Below are 13393 nucleotides of genomic sequence, written 5' to 3'. Positions count from 1 at the left end.
CAGCTGCACACTATCTCAACCCAAAGATCACAAATTAGATATCAACTATGGGCAGATTGGCTATGGAATATTTGGTTGTTCCAGCTATTATAAATGACATATATGGAAGATCATAAATCATATTTTGAGCTTCATGTTATCTCTTTGTTAGAAGCAGAACATGGACAAATTCAAATGGCAACCACTAAGATGTGGTCCTAGAGTTTCTTTCCCTAAATTCCAATGCACTGCCTCATGCTTCCAATACTCATCAGGGTTTTGTTTTTTGTGGGTTTTTTTTTTTCATCAAGTTAAAAAAAATATTTATAAAGTTGGTGGTGGTTTGTTTAAACTCATTGCACTTTTGTAAATTTCAAGTGACAAGTGTGTTCTGCCATTAATAGAGTTTTTGGAGCCATTCATACAAATGTGCCAGCACATGAAAAACCACACATTCTTTGTTAAACTAAACAGTCCTAAGCATTGTGTGGACTCCTGGCATTCTATGGCTAAATATTCAGACACATGCCTATATAGTACTGTGTGTTCTGCCAAATAGAGGGAAAACAAAAGAAAGAAAATCATATAAATATACGGGTAAACATTGACTTTGTAAGGAACAGCATAAGCTGCTTTGGGAAAAAAAAATCATAGAGCATGATTCAAAGAATACATTTAAATTCTTCTCCTTAGGAAAATGTATCTAATTTGTTTTTCATGAAAACATGTATTTAGCAGTAGGGAGTTTTTCATTGGATAAGATATTTTGGCATATTTATAGTATAAAGGTGATTGGAATAATATTTGCATTCATTTTGCACTGAAATCTGAAATAAGTATAAGATACACACTTTGTAACATAAAATCATTGCTAGTCAGGATATACTCCCTTTAAGAAAGCATAATTCAGTACATGAAAATTCAAAGTGACTAACCTATAAATATGAGGGAATTATTCATGTTACCAAAGGATTCTTCCTTTACCAAACATCTATCACAGGATATCTTTAAATAACTAGTTTCCTTTTGGGACATTTAAAAGTACTAGATTTAAAATTTTTGATGTTCAAGGAATAGCTAAAGAATATAGGTATGTATCAGTCATGAGCCTAAATAGATGATTTTAAAAGTCCTTAATGATCCTGAGTTGTGCTGCAATTATTAATCATTACCAGCCAAGAAAGAAATTGAAAGGCTAATGGCCAAGTCAATGTGATGTTTCCTCAAATACTTTTTGTACCCACAAAAGAATAATACATCTGAGTTCATTTATTTTTCTCCTCATGTGATGACTTTCTAAATGGCATTCTATTATGCCTATAATTATTTATCCCAGAACAGGTGCTGACTTTTCAAGGGATTTTTGAAATCCATCTCTCTTTCCATAAAAATAATGCTCTGTTCTCCTTTCTTTCCAAACACTCCCTACAAAATTGCAAATTTAATCTCCTTCTGACCAGATTCACTTTACTTCTTCTGGGTCCTCTCATAAGCTGCACTATATCCTGGCAGGTACACTGAGGGAAATGGTCTAATTGTTGGAGCAGCTTGACTTGGCTGTTGCTAGCTCAGTTTTTCATTCTTATTGGCTCTGGGCAAAGTGGCAGCGGTAATCAGCTGTCAATTGCTCATTCATGACTTTATTCCTTATCCAAACCATCACTGAAGTCATGCTAGTTTATCTTCACTCTTTATGCATCATAGAGCCTAGTACTCTTTACTCTGGGCCTTTCTTTACATTGTCACCAGTGTTTATAATCTAAGAAACAAATCTGGCCATACTATTTTTTTAAAAATTTCCCATGGAACTATAGGATATTATGGTAAGCGAAATAAGTGAGTCAGAGAAAGACAAATACTACGATTTCACTCATATGTGGAATTTAAGAAATAAAACAGATGAACATAGGGCTAAAGGAAGGAAAAATAAAATAAGATGAAAACAGAGAGGGAGACAAATCATAAGAGATACTGAACTCTAGGAAGCAACTGAGGGTCACTGGAGGAGCAGTGGGTGGAAGGATGGGGTAACTGGGTGATGGGCATTAGGGAGGGCGCTTGTTGGGAGGAGCACTGGGTGTTATATGCAACTGATGAATCATTCAATTCTACATCTGAAACTAATAATACACTCTATGTTATCTAAACTGAATTTAAATGAAGAAAAACAAAGCTTGCATGATATTCTACTTACTATGGGAATTTCCCACCTGCAGAGAAATGATCCAAGGACTGGGCGGGACTGAATGAATGGTTCAAGTAGTCTCAGATTAAGATCGTTAGAATCTCTTATCTGTGCTATGTGGTTTTCTAGCAGCCCTCCAAATGGGAAAAAGCAGCCAATAGCCTTTGTGTTTAGGCCCAGTAACTTGTATTCTCATCCTTCCCTTTTCAAATACCTTCTATCGTGTTCATCCCCTTTGTACAGACATAGTCTAATGGACTCAGTTTTGCCCATCCAATGTTAATCTCATGGAGTAACATTTTTTCCTCTATGTAATTTTTTCATGTATGTATCTATCTTTTTTGTTGATGTAAGATTTACTTTAAATTCTCATTTCCTTTCCAGAATTTTGCATCCTCTTCCTTTCTAACAAAGGCACCTGCAGTTTCTCAGCTCAAGAAAGTATACTCTATCAATTTTGGCAATTCAATTGGCAGTTTTCTACAACATGTATTTTGTGCCATTCTGAGCATGGTTGTAAGATAGGGTGGAGCTAGGCATATGTCAAATCACCTTTTAAAAATGGGGATTTTCATAATGCTATTATTTGGAGAATAAATTTTCATTGGCTTGCAAATATGCTGGCTGCTACCCATCATTGACCTTTAAGTATTTGATTGTAGAGCTGGTCAGAAAAGCTGGTCATTTCATGAGTAACTATACACTTGTAGGACCACATGATTTTACACATGCTATTTCTCAAATTTGAAGTTTTGTTGCCCTCTTTTTTTTCACTTGGAAAATTCCTATGAGTGTTTCAGAGCTCAAATATCATTCCTTTAATGAAGTCTTCTAAATATCTCTGGGCAGAATCATGCTTTCTCCTTGGTGCTGTGGTGTTTTAAAATTCACATTAAAATCCATTTTTTTAAATTTTTATTATGGAAGTTTTAAATTCACATTAGTATCCATAGCAGTGGGTTACAGAGAAATCTAGGTCTCCGTTCATAGTACAGTCCGAATAAAAAATAATGTATCAAAAGAAAATTTTGAATATTTTGCTCATTCGTTTCTTTCTGCCTAAGGCAAGATTATCTATAGGACAAAGAGTTCTCTCCTTTTAGGACAAAGACCAAGAAGCATGTAATGACACTGGGTGTACAACTTAGAGAACCTTATCTGCTAAAATTATTTTAGTTGTCCAACTATCAAGAAAAATCCCAAAAAAGATGTAAGCTATTGCAGCAAGTGAACTAGCATATATTCTTATTCACATTGACAGGCTACAAACTTTAAACATCACCTCTAACATTTCAACCAACACATTAGATGTTGCTGAGTCAATTTCCCTACCTAGCTAACTTTCATTGAAGAGTTACAGGTTGGGAACTTGTCTCATTAATATATCACATAGGTGTACTCTATGAAGTTCTGTTCTTCAGCTCTCTGTTATTTAGTATTTGCGAAAGATAAAAATGCACCTTTTCAAAGAATGAGGCATGTGCTTCCCCTTAATCTGCTTCCATACATCACCTTCTAACTTATTTTGGGGAGAATTTCATTATCGTTGGAAGAAGCATTGGGAAAATTGTAAAAGAAACTAATGGCATTTAAAATAAAAATGATTAGCCTGCTAAAATTCTATATTGGGATTTATTTATAACAAAATGAATTAGAACCTATTTGAATTAGGACTTCAGGGAATCTTTTTCTGTTTAGGAGATTTTTTTGAAGTAAAAATATTATTTGACTATTTTAACCAGAAGCATTTATAATGGTTACATCCTTTCATACCTGCTTTGCTCAAATTATGGTAATTTAAGCAGAGCCTGTATTGTGTCGTCACTCAAACCAGCTACAATTTGTTTTTTACAAGTGTGATTACTGTTTCTTCCTTTGTTAAGCATATTTCCCAAAGTATTGTGTTTGAACAGGCAGCCCACAACCTATATTTTTAGGATGAGCCTGTAAGGAATATATTATTTAATTAATTTTTGCGTAACAATTTTTTTTCAGGTTGTCTGTGCAAGTCTTTTACTCTTGTGTCAGGTGCCAAAATATTCCGAAAAAGAAGCTTATTTCTGCCGTGGGTGATTTCTGACATCTGATTTATTTGGATGTCATTTTGCATTGCATAATGTGAGACCGTTCTTTTTTATTTCATGATGTCTGTTGCACCCAAAGGAAATCTGGATTTTGCTTTCTATAAGAAAAGAGCAATTGGGAGGCCTCAGAAAAACTTTCACCCCCTAACATGGAAAAAATATTCTATCTGTCCCATTACATTGAAGTGGGAGACTTTAAAGGGCAGCATACCCAGTTAAGGAAGATATATTTCCATCTGTGATCAATAGCATGTGAAGAACTGCTCCTCTCTGAGTTTTATCCAGAGCAAAATTACCTTGGTAGTTCCCCAGACTATGGACACTCCACAAGTTTCTAAGGTTGAGCAGCCGCGGGGAGCCATACCTGATATGAGGGAGGGGAAAGTGTTCTCTTTGTGGGGTCCATAGACCATGACTCCTCACTGAATCTCAAAGCTGCAGGACAGCTTTTAGAGACTGTATAGACTACATAGTAAGCAAGAAATAAATAGGTCCCAGAAAGCATTAGAGAGGGACTAGCGTGACAAATATTTTCCCATTTCCTTCTGTTCTTCCAGTCCTCTTTAGCAGAGAGATAACTGGGGAAGTTGAATGTGTTTTCCATAAAAGAACCCGAGCATCTAGTTTTCTTTTCAAATGGAATGGTATACCCTGGCCTAGGTACTTACAACTGATGTTGCTCTCTCTCTCTCTTTTTTTTTTTTTCTCTCAGATATTTAAGGCTAAATGGAAACTTAAAATGCCATAGAAGCTTCATAATGAAGTTTCTTTGTGAAGCTATATATAGTTTCCCACTTTTTAATAAATAGTAAAGTCCAGATAAATTCTGAGCTATTTGGTATCATCTACCAGTTTTTCTTCCTCCCCTCCCTCTTTTTATCTCTTGATGAAGGAAGCAGAGTTAACCAGAGAAGGTTTTCACTCATTTCAACACAGTAATTTCTTTCTGTAGTGCAAGAACTAATCAGGTCAGATCTTAGTGGGTGTACATTATTTAAAATGAATTTCTCCTCTTGGTCTAGGAAAATGCAAACCAACAAAAAGACCTAAGAAAGAAAAAATAATATTTTTGTCACTTCTGTATTATATCCATTTTTTTGAGTGAACTTTGAGCTTTTCTTAAAGAAAGATTTTTCCTTCCTAGGGTTGTATGACATTGGAAATGTTTCCTTGAAACAGCTGGACCTGTCATTCTTAAAGGCATTCTAATGGTTTCCTCAAGAAATGAGAAATTAGGACTGGTCACTGGTAAACTTTTTAGCCCAACTTTAATGAATTCTCCTTAAGGTTACCTCTGAGGGGGCATTATGGGGCTGCATAATGGACAACAAAAAATTAGGAGGATGTGGAAAAGCAGCTTAGAAAGGAGGAAAAGCAGGTATGGAGAGGCTGGGAAATGTTTGAATGTGGTAAGTCCTCAGAACCCAGGGTTCAAAACAGAGCAGTGTTGAAGACAACACAGTCCAGTGATAGAACACTGGGCCAGAAATTAAAGGCAAACTTGAAACCTAACCCTGACACTAATTAGCTGTGACCTTAGATAAGGAGGAGCATTTAAATCAAATAAAGCATTTCCTTTTAGTAAGGCATGGGATTCACTAGCGACTGAGGGAGGTTGAAATTTTCTGTTCAGGTTGGTGAACTATCTTATTAGTAAATACTGGAAAAATGTTAGTCCAGGCATTTCTAATTAGCCTTTTCTTTAGGGGGGCAGAGATAGAATAATTTTTTTGTACATTAACTTATTTGTGACTCAACAGATATGCTTCAATTTCAAAAAGTATTATAAGGTAATTATCCTAAAATGACATTTACTCTTATGAAAAATATTATACAATTTCTTTAGACAGAATAGAGTATATTTTTTAAAAATCTGATTTATGGGGGTGCCTAGGTGGCTCTGGGTTAAGCCTCTGCCTTCAGCTTAGGTCATAATCTCAGGGTCCTGGGATTGGGCCCCACATCAGCCTCTCTGCTCAGCAGGGAGCCTGCCCCCCCCCTGCCTGCCTCACTGCCTTGTGATCTCTCTCTCTCTCTGTCAGATAAATAAATAAAATCTGATTTATGCACATTTCACAGAACATATTTATTGGGGAAAAAATGTGAGACCCACGTATATTTTCTAAGCAGAATAGCTTCTTCTTTTTGGTAGGCTTGACAATAGTGGGTCTGAAAAAGCAAGTGCTGCTATGTCAGGAGACAGAGAGATAGACGAAAATGACCCTTCACCTGCCCTTTCCAAAGTTCTTTCCGCCTATGTTACTGCTAGAAGATGCCTAAAAGAAATTTAAACTACTTTTGCCTTATATGCCTGAAGCATATTCCCTGAATGCTTTCTACTTGATAATTACAGCAAAGGTGGAGTCCCCCCCCTCTTTCCCTTGTGAGGATATCAATAGTCTACCTAGTCAGAATGATGTTAAATTTGGGGACATTTCTCATGTTTCTCTATGAGTCAAGGATTAGTCAGATGAGATTAATTAGTGTGTTGATTATTCTGGCCCTTTAACCTCTCTTCTTTTTCTTTCTTCTCCTCACCTTTTGGTTACTTTATTACTCATTAACAAGCTTATCAAAGAGTGGGCAGGGAGAGTAGGTGAAACTCAGAGTTTTCAATGACACTCCAGGATAGGCTAAAACTTAAAAGTGTGGGAGTTAAAGATGGTTGAGAAGAGAGAAAAAGAAAACTTTCAGTTTAAGTGAGTTAAATTTTTTTTAATTAGAGATTTTATCTTTTTAAGTGCAATGGAAAGATGAATGTACTATTTATTACCTTTCCTTCTAAAATCCATTTTTAAAAGAAAAGCATGTTTTAATGAGAACAGCATGCATTAGCATCTTTCTCAAAGATGAATCAATCACTATACAGAAAACAAAATACAAAGTCTAGAAACTTCCAAGTGCACTTAACTGAAATATCTGTTTTTTTGCAGGGGGGGATTACTTTATGAGTAATACTGGGACCTTAACCCCCCAACTTCCATCTTCCTTAGATAGCCTTTCCCTCTAGAAATTAGGAGAATTAACTCCTCCATTACTCTCTAGTAAAGTTTTTTCTATGCCTGGTATTACTCTGGTAGTCACCCATTGAGACCTCCTGTTTGCCTTGCTGCTCATCATATCCTGCAGTTCTGGAAAAACTGACCTTCCTAGGGAAAATGTTGTTGTAGATACTCAACCTTTAGGAGGAAGCATAAAGATGCTCTTCTTTTCACTAGTTGGTCCCAAATATGAACATAGGTTCTGCTCTGAATGTTCCACAACACAGATGAGACCAGATTGCAGTATTTAACAAATTGTTCTTTAAGACTTAAGAATAACAAGATAGCGCCCCAAACAGGGCTACTTTACACTGAGTTCAATACTGGGTACGACTCTTTGGGTGCTGGGTATATTTTAAAGAGCACTGCCATACTGGGAAGACTTCAGTATATTTGTGCACAGAGTGGTCACTAGCCCTTTGCACACTTCTAAAGCCCCCCAAGGGGAGACACCTTTCTTCATCCCACTATAAGATAATGTCCTTTTTTAAAAAAAATCTTAAATCATCTCCATTTCAGGATTATCTACTCACTATCCATCTCCTGTCCATAGACCTTGTCCTTACGTTTAGTCTCCAATGGGACACTCGTGTTAGAATGCATAATCTGACATGACTATATTGCTAAGATCTGTGTTATTTTCCTTGGCATAAACTTTATGGACCACAAACTGTTCAGGTTCAGTTGCAAATCATCAAATGTAGACTTATTTCTTCTTATAGGTTGTCCCCTTATTTGAGGAGAACGTTAAGATTTTTTAGTCCTTGCAGTCTTAATTCCTAATCTCCTGACATCAACTGTTTGAATGAACACACACACACACACACACACACCCCAACAAGTAATAATTACCAGAAAATCACTGGATTGTATACCATTATTCCAAATGTTTCTTAAGAGTATACATGGAGCTAGAGACCTAGAGATGCATTATTCTTTTTTTTTATCAGAGAGAGAGAGGGGGAGAGAGCTAGCACAGGCAGACAGAATGGCAGGCAGAGGCAGAGGGAGAAGCAGGCTCCCCGCCGAGCAAGGAGCCCGATGTGGGACTCGATTCTAGGACGCTGGGATCATGACCTGAGCCGAAGGCAGCTGCTCAACCAACTGAGCCACCCAGGCGTCCCGAGATGCATTATTCTTATAACAAAACAACTGTTTCATAAAATCATACGGAGCCAGTTACTTTCTTAGAGCATAGTAAAGTACTTCATTTCAGAAAAGGAGCTCTGTTTTGCATTTCCTTTACTAGAAATACTTACTATGGTGGTTTTAAAATCCAATCAAAGAGAGTTTGTGCTCCAAAGGTGAATTCAAGTCTCCCTTTCTGTCAAAGCCATTGAAAATGAAGTTATTCCTAACTTCTAATATCTCCATTCAAAATTCAAAGATTTGAGGAGCAAATTCAGTCAGATCTCAAGAAATTTGTACTCCCCCCAAACAGTCTTTTCCAGAAAATTATTTCTACCAAAACCTATACCATAGGTGTTTAGCCTTGAGAAGAAGGTGGTGGACAGCCTGCTTTAGCCTTCCTGTATATAATGTCAGTGCTTTTCTTGCTTCAAGCAAAATGCAAATATACATTTAAAATACTTTATTGTAACAACTTTGCTTTTGAGGTCTTAATGTAATTTCCTTCCCATTTGGTTTTAAGCTTTGTTTCTGTGTTAATAACATTTTATTTATTTTCTACTTAAGAGGCTGTTTTAAGCAATAATATTTTGGTCTGCTTCTTGGATTGCAAGGCGTCAGTTTCAGTTTATTTGTGTCCTGTTTTGTCTTCTTTCTGTAACTATTTATAGTAAATCTCTTCTTTCCTTGATTTTACTATGCCTTTCATAGGGGTGTCATGTAATGCCAATCTGTCTTATTTGATTCTAATTAGCACGCTTCCAGACCCTCTTTCAGTGACCTCTCTTTTTAAGGAACCCAACTAATTGGAAGAGCCATCATAAATTATATGCAGCTACGTCATTCAGGACCATAATATAAATGAAACATAAACTGATATATTCACAAATCACTTAGTACCTTGGGTTATGAATAAAGGAAAGCCCTGATTACATTTGAATTTTATCTCTTTTCTTTTCAGCAAAGAAAGGACGATGCTTGCAGATTTTCTATTTTTATAGCATAAAGATTACATTCAAAGAAGTGTCTAAATTTTTGCAGCAACCTTTAAAAACTTACATTCTCTCACATGCACTTCAGCCTGTGTTATGGGTTGAATTGTGTCCCTCCAAATAAAATTATTATGTTGAAGTTCCTACTCCCAGTACCACAGAATGTGATCTGAAATAGAGTCATTGCAGATATAATTAGTTAGTGTGAAGTCATACTGGAGTAGTGTGGGTCCTTAATCTGAGTGGTATCCTTATAAAAATGGGAAATTTGGACACAGACATGAAGATGGAGAGAACTTCATATAAAGACAGACACAGAGATCTAGGGGATGTTTCTACAAGCCAGGGAGCACCCAAGTTTGCCAGCAAGCTGTCAGAAGCAATGGAAGGCATGAGCAAATTTTCTCTCATAGCCTAGTAAGAGGAAGCTGGGACCATTGAGTGACAGCCTGTCCAGTGGGAGTTGCTGCTGCTGCTGCTGGAGATGCTACCTGAGGAAGGAAGAAAAGGTGACCAACACCCTGGCTTCTCCTTTCCCCCGGCCCTGTTGTGTCTCATCACTGCCTCCTGTGGGCTGAACTTAGCACTCAGCCAGCTGGCAATGGAGTCAGGAAAAGGTCATTTTCATTGGAAGTGTTGGACATAGATTTTCTGTACAAAAAGTAAGTAATGGGGGGGTGGGAGGTTGGGGTACCAGGTGGTGGGTATTATAGAGGGCACGGCTTGCATGGAGCACTGGGTGTGGTGAAAAAATAATGAATACTGTTTTACTGAAAATAAATAAATTGAAAAAAAAAAGTAAGTAATTGAAATGGGCAGAGTGGAGTGGTGTTCAGACATGGTGACAGGAGTTGGCAATTTTTCAGAAATGGTTCCCACATTTTGTTGAAAGCGGAATTAACATTTGCTGAATGCCTACTTTATGCAGGCACTGTTGGATGTTTCAGTATTTGTATGCATTATCTCATTTATTCTATACAACAGGGCTATGATGGAAATATATATATGAGTATGTATTTCATATATTCATATATACTTAATATATAAGTGTATGCATTTAATAGCCAAGGAGACTAAAACACAGAATATTTAGATATTTTATACATGCTTTTATTTCTAGTGGCTGGTAGAACCCTTTGAACCATCGACTTGTCTGATCCCAGCCCCAAGTCATACATGCTCTCTCTGCCATTCCACATTGTTATCTCATTAGGCTGTGGGTCACATTTGGAGAAGAAGGCCAGAGACGGGTAATAGATGAAGAGGCAAGTGCCTGCCCATGAAGAAGTGGGAGCCTGTGTAGGCAAGAGAAAAGTGGGCCAGGCAGTTGAAAGGCAAATTTATGTAACTAGGATTGATGTCAGGTAGCAGAGTAGCTGAGAAGGAGATTTGGTAAGAACAAACAATTGTTTATAAACACCTAGTTTATGATACTGTAATGGATGCATTGGGATTAGAGGATTTTTTTCCCTATAAATTTTAAATATGTAGATAATGTGGAGAAATGATCACAACTGGTTTACTCTAATAAGAGTGTTTGTAAACCTATATAGTTTGGAACCTCCGGAATATAAGATGTTTATGATCGTGACGTAGATTAATAATTTAAGTGCAGCTATGACCAATACTAAACATTCTTAGGTTCCAACTAAAGGAATGATTAGGCATTGTCCTCTTCATGTGTCTCAGAGAATACTTGTATGGCTGTGACCATTGCTGAGATAGACAAGGCTTAAGAAGGTCGAGGAAACCATTTATTTTAGGATTTATGATTTTAAAACTGATGGTCTAGAATTACAATCTGGTGGATAAAATTTCTTAGACATGTGCTAAAATCTGCAAATTTTATACCGACTTACTACAGTTCTTTAAACTGTAACTCTACCTTGACCATGGATGACAATGGCATACATGTAGATGAGCTATACCTCATTTCAAATGCTGGGAAGACTTGTAAATTCCCATATTCATGCTTCTTTGGGAGGAGACTTCTGCTCTCCACTCTGTTAGAAAGGGGGCAGTTGTGGAGAGAATCTCCTCCTCTTCCGTCTGTCTCTAAAGAGAAGGAGTGGCTAATATATTGGTAAAATGGGAGAGAACTTCACATCCACTGAACTAGGGTTTTTTCCTTTTCTGATGGGAATTCCTATTTAGTTTCAAAAATGGGACATGGGCCTCTGTCACATTCTTGTTCTCCTTCCCTTTTGCTTTCCCCTTTCTTTTCTCCTTTATCATTTTTGTCTGCTTCAAGACCTGGTACAAAGGGAATTGGATGATTCTCCACTTCCTCTTTCTACATGGTAATAAGCATAGGTCAGAAGGTCACCACTCTCTCTTTTAATTTCCATTCCACTAATGACTTATTTTGCTAGGAAAACCCAGATGGATAAGTTAAAACCTACTTTACAAACTTAATACTCTCAACAATTGGATCCCAAAGAGTGTTTTAGGCAAGTGGTTGAAGGCCCTCAATTTAGTCTCAGGTGCCAACACAGTGTGATTCTGTTTCACATTGTCAAGAAGCTGGGCAGTTGGAGAGTATGGCACAGCTATAAACGAGCTGAGATTTTGATCCTTTTTGGCTTGTTTCTATCAGCCAGAATCCCAGGGAAAGGGGTAATGGCTGGCACCCTGAACTTAACATTGACAATTATAAACTTTTTAAATTTTGTTGCTTAGAAATTTTCTCCTGTGGCATTATCCTGAATCTACTCCATCAGAGAAATCCTAAATTTGAGCACACTAAATGTAGTATACTAATTTCTCACTGGGACCACCTTACTCTTTAGATCTCTCACTCTGCTTAACCCACTGCACCTATTCTGACATAATTTGATGCCCAATTCTTTATACCCATCTTACCACTTCCTGTCTCTCAGCATCAAGCAGTTTCACCTCCTATCTTCTTCAACTTAAGTCTTGAATCCCCTTTTTCCAAACACCCTCAATATCCACACTTCCATGTCCTCCTCTTTCTTCTTCTCCTCTTCCTCTTCCTCCTCCTGCTCCTCCCCCTTCTCCATCATTTTCTCTTTGTTCTTGTTCTTGTTCTTCTCCTTTTTCTTCTTCTTTAGGTCTTATTTATTTATTTGAGAGACAGGGAGAGGACGTGAGCAAGGAGAGGAACAGAGGGAAGAGAGGGAGAAGCAGACTTCCTGCTGGGCAGGGACTCCCCACCTTCCCCTGCCAATGTGGCTCAATCCCAGGACCCTGGGATCATGACCTAAACCTAAGGCAGACTCTTAACATGGAAGAAGGGCGACTGAGCCACCCAGACGCCCTTCTTCCATGTCCTTCTGCAAGTAAATGTTCTTTGTTGGATTAATACAACCATACACCTTGATGCTCTCCCATCAGCTCTACTGACAGCTACTAGCCTCAGTCAGTTCCTGGTATCAATTTGTGTTCCTTGGTTTTGCCTTAATTGCTTTTTAGTTTAATTATGCAGCTTAGGTTTTACTATACCATGGATATATTATACATATTTAGATTCTAAGCCTCTAGAAGGCACAGTCTAGGTTTTCAAAATCTCAGGTGAATTTTTTTTTTCTCATCTAGATCTTAGACAAAAACAAACTCTTTGTTTTCCTTGAGTAACTGGTCAGATTTTTTTCCCTCCCTCTTTCAAAAAAAGATCTTCTTTTATTGAAGATGCAGTCTTTTGAGGGTCTTAGTGATTAAGGGGTGTTATTTCTAATTCCATGCCTTTTTTATCCTCAATCCTTCATAATCTTTCCCTGTGGGCAATACAGTCTGAACTCTTCTTACTCACAACTAACTTGGATCGCTCCACTTCCCCACTCAGGCTCTGTTACAGAATCAGACATTATTGCTATGGCTCCATTTCCCCCTTAGTTTCTTTTTTTTTTTTTTTAAAGATTTTTTATTTATTTATTTGAGAGAGAGAGAGAGACAGTGAGACAGAGCATGAGCGAGGAGAAGGTCAGAGAGCGAAGCAGACTCCGCGAAGCAGACTCCCCATGG

The sequence above is a fragment of the Neovison vison genome, chromosome 3 (assembly GCF_020171115.1).
Source record: "Neovison vison isolate M4711 chromosome 3, ASM_NN_V1, whole genome shotgun sequence".
Lineage (NCBI taxonomy): Eukaryota > Metazoa > Chordata > Mammalia > Carnivora > Mustelidae > Neogale > Neogale vison.
The sequence above is the reverse complement of the archived record's forward strand: the minus strand, read 5'-3'. Positions refer to the sequence as shown.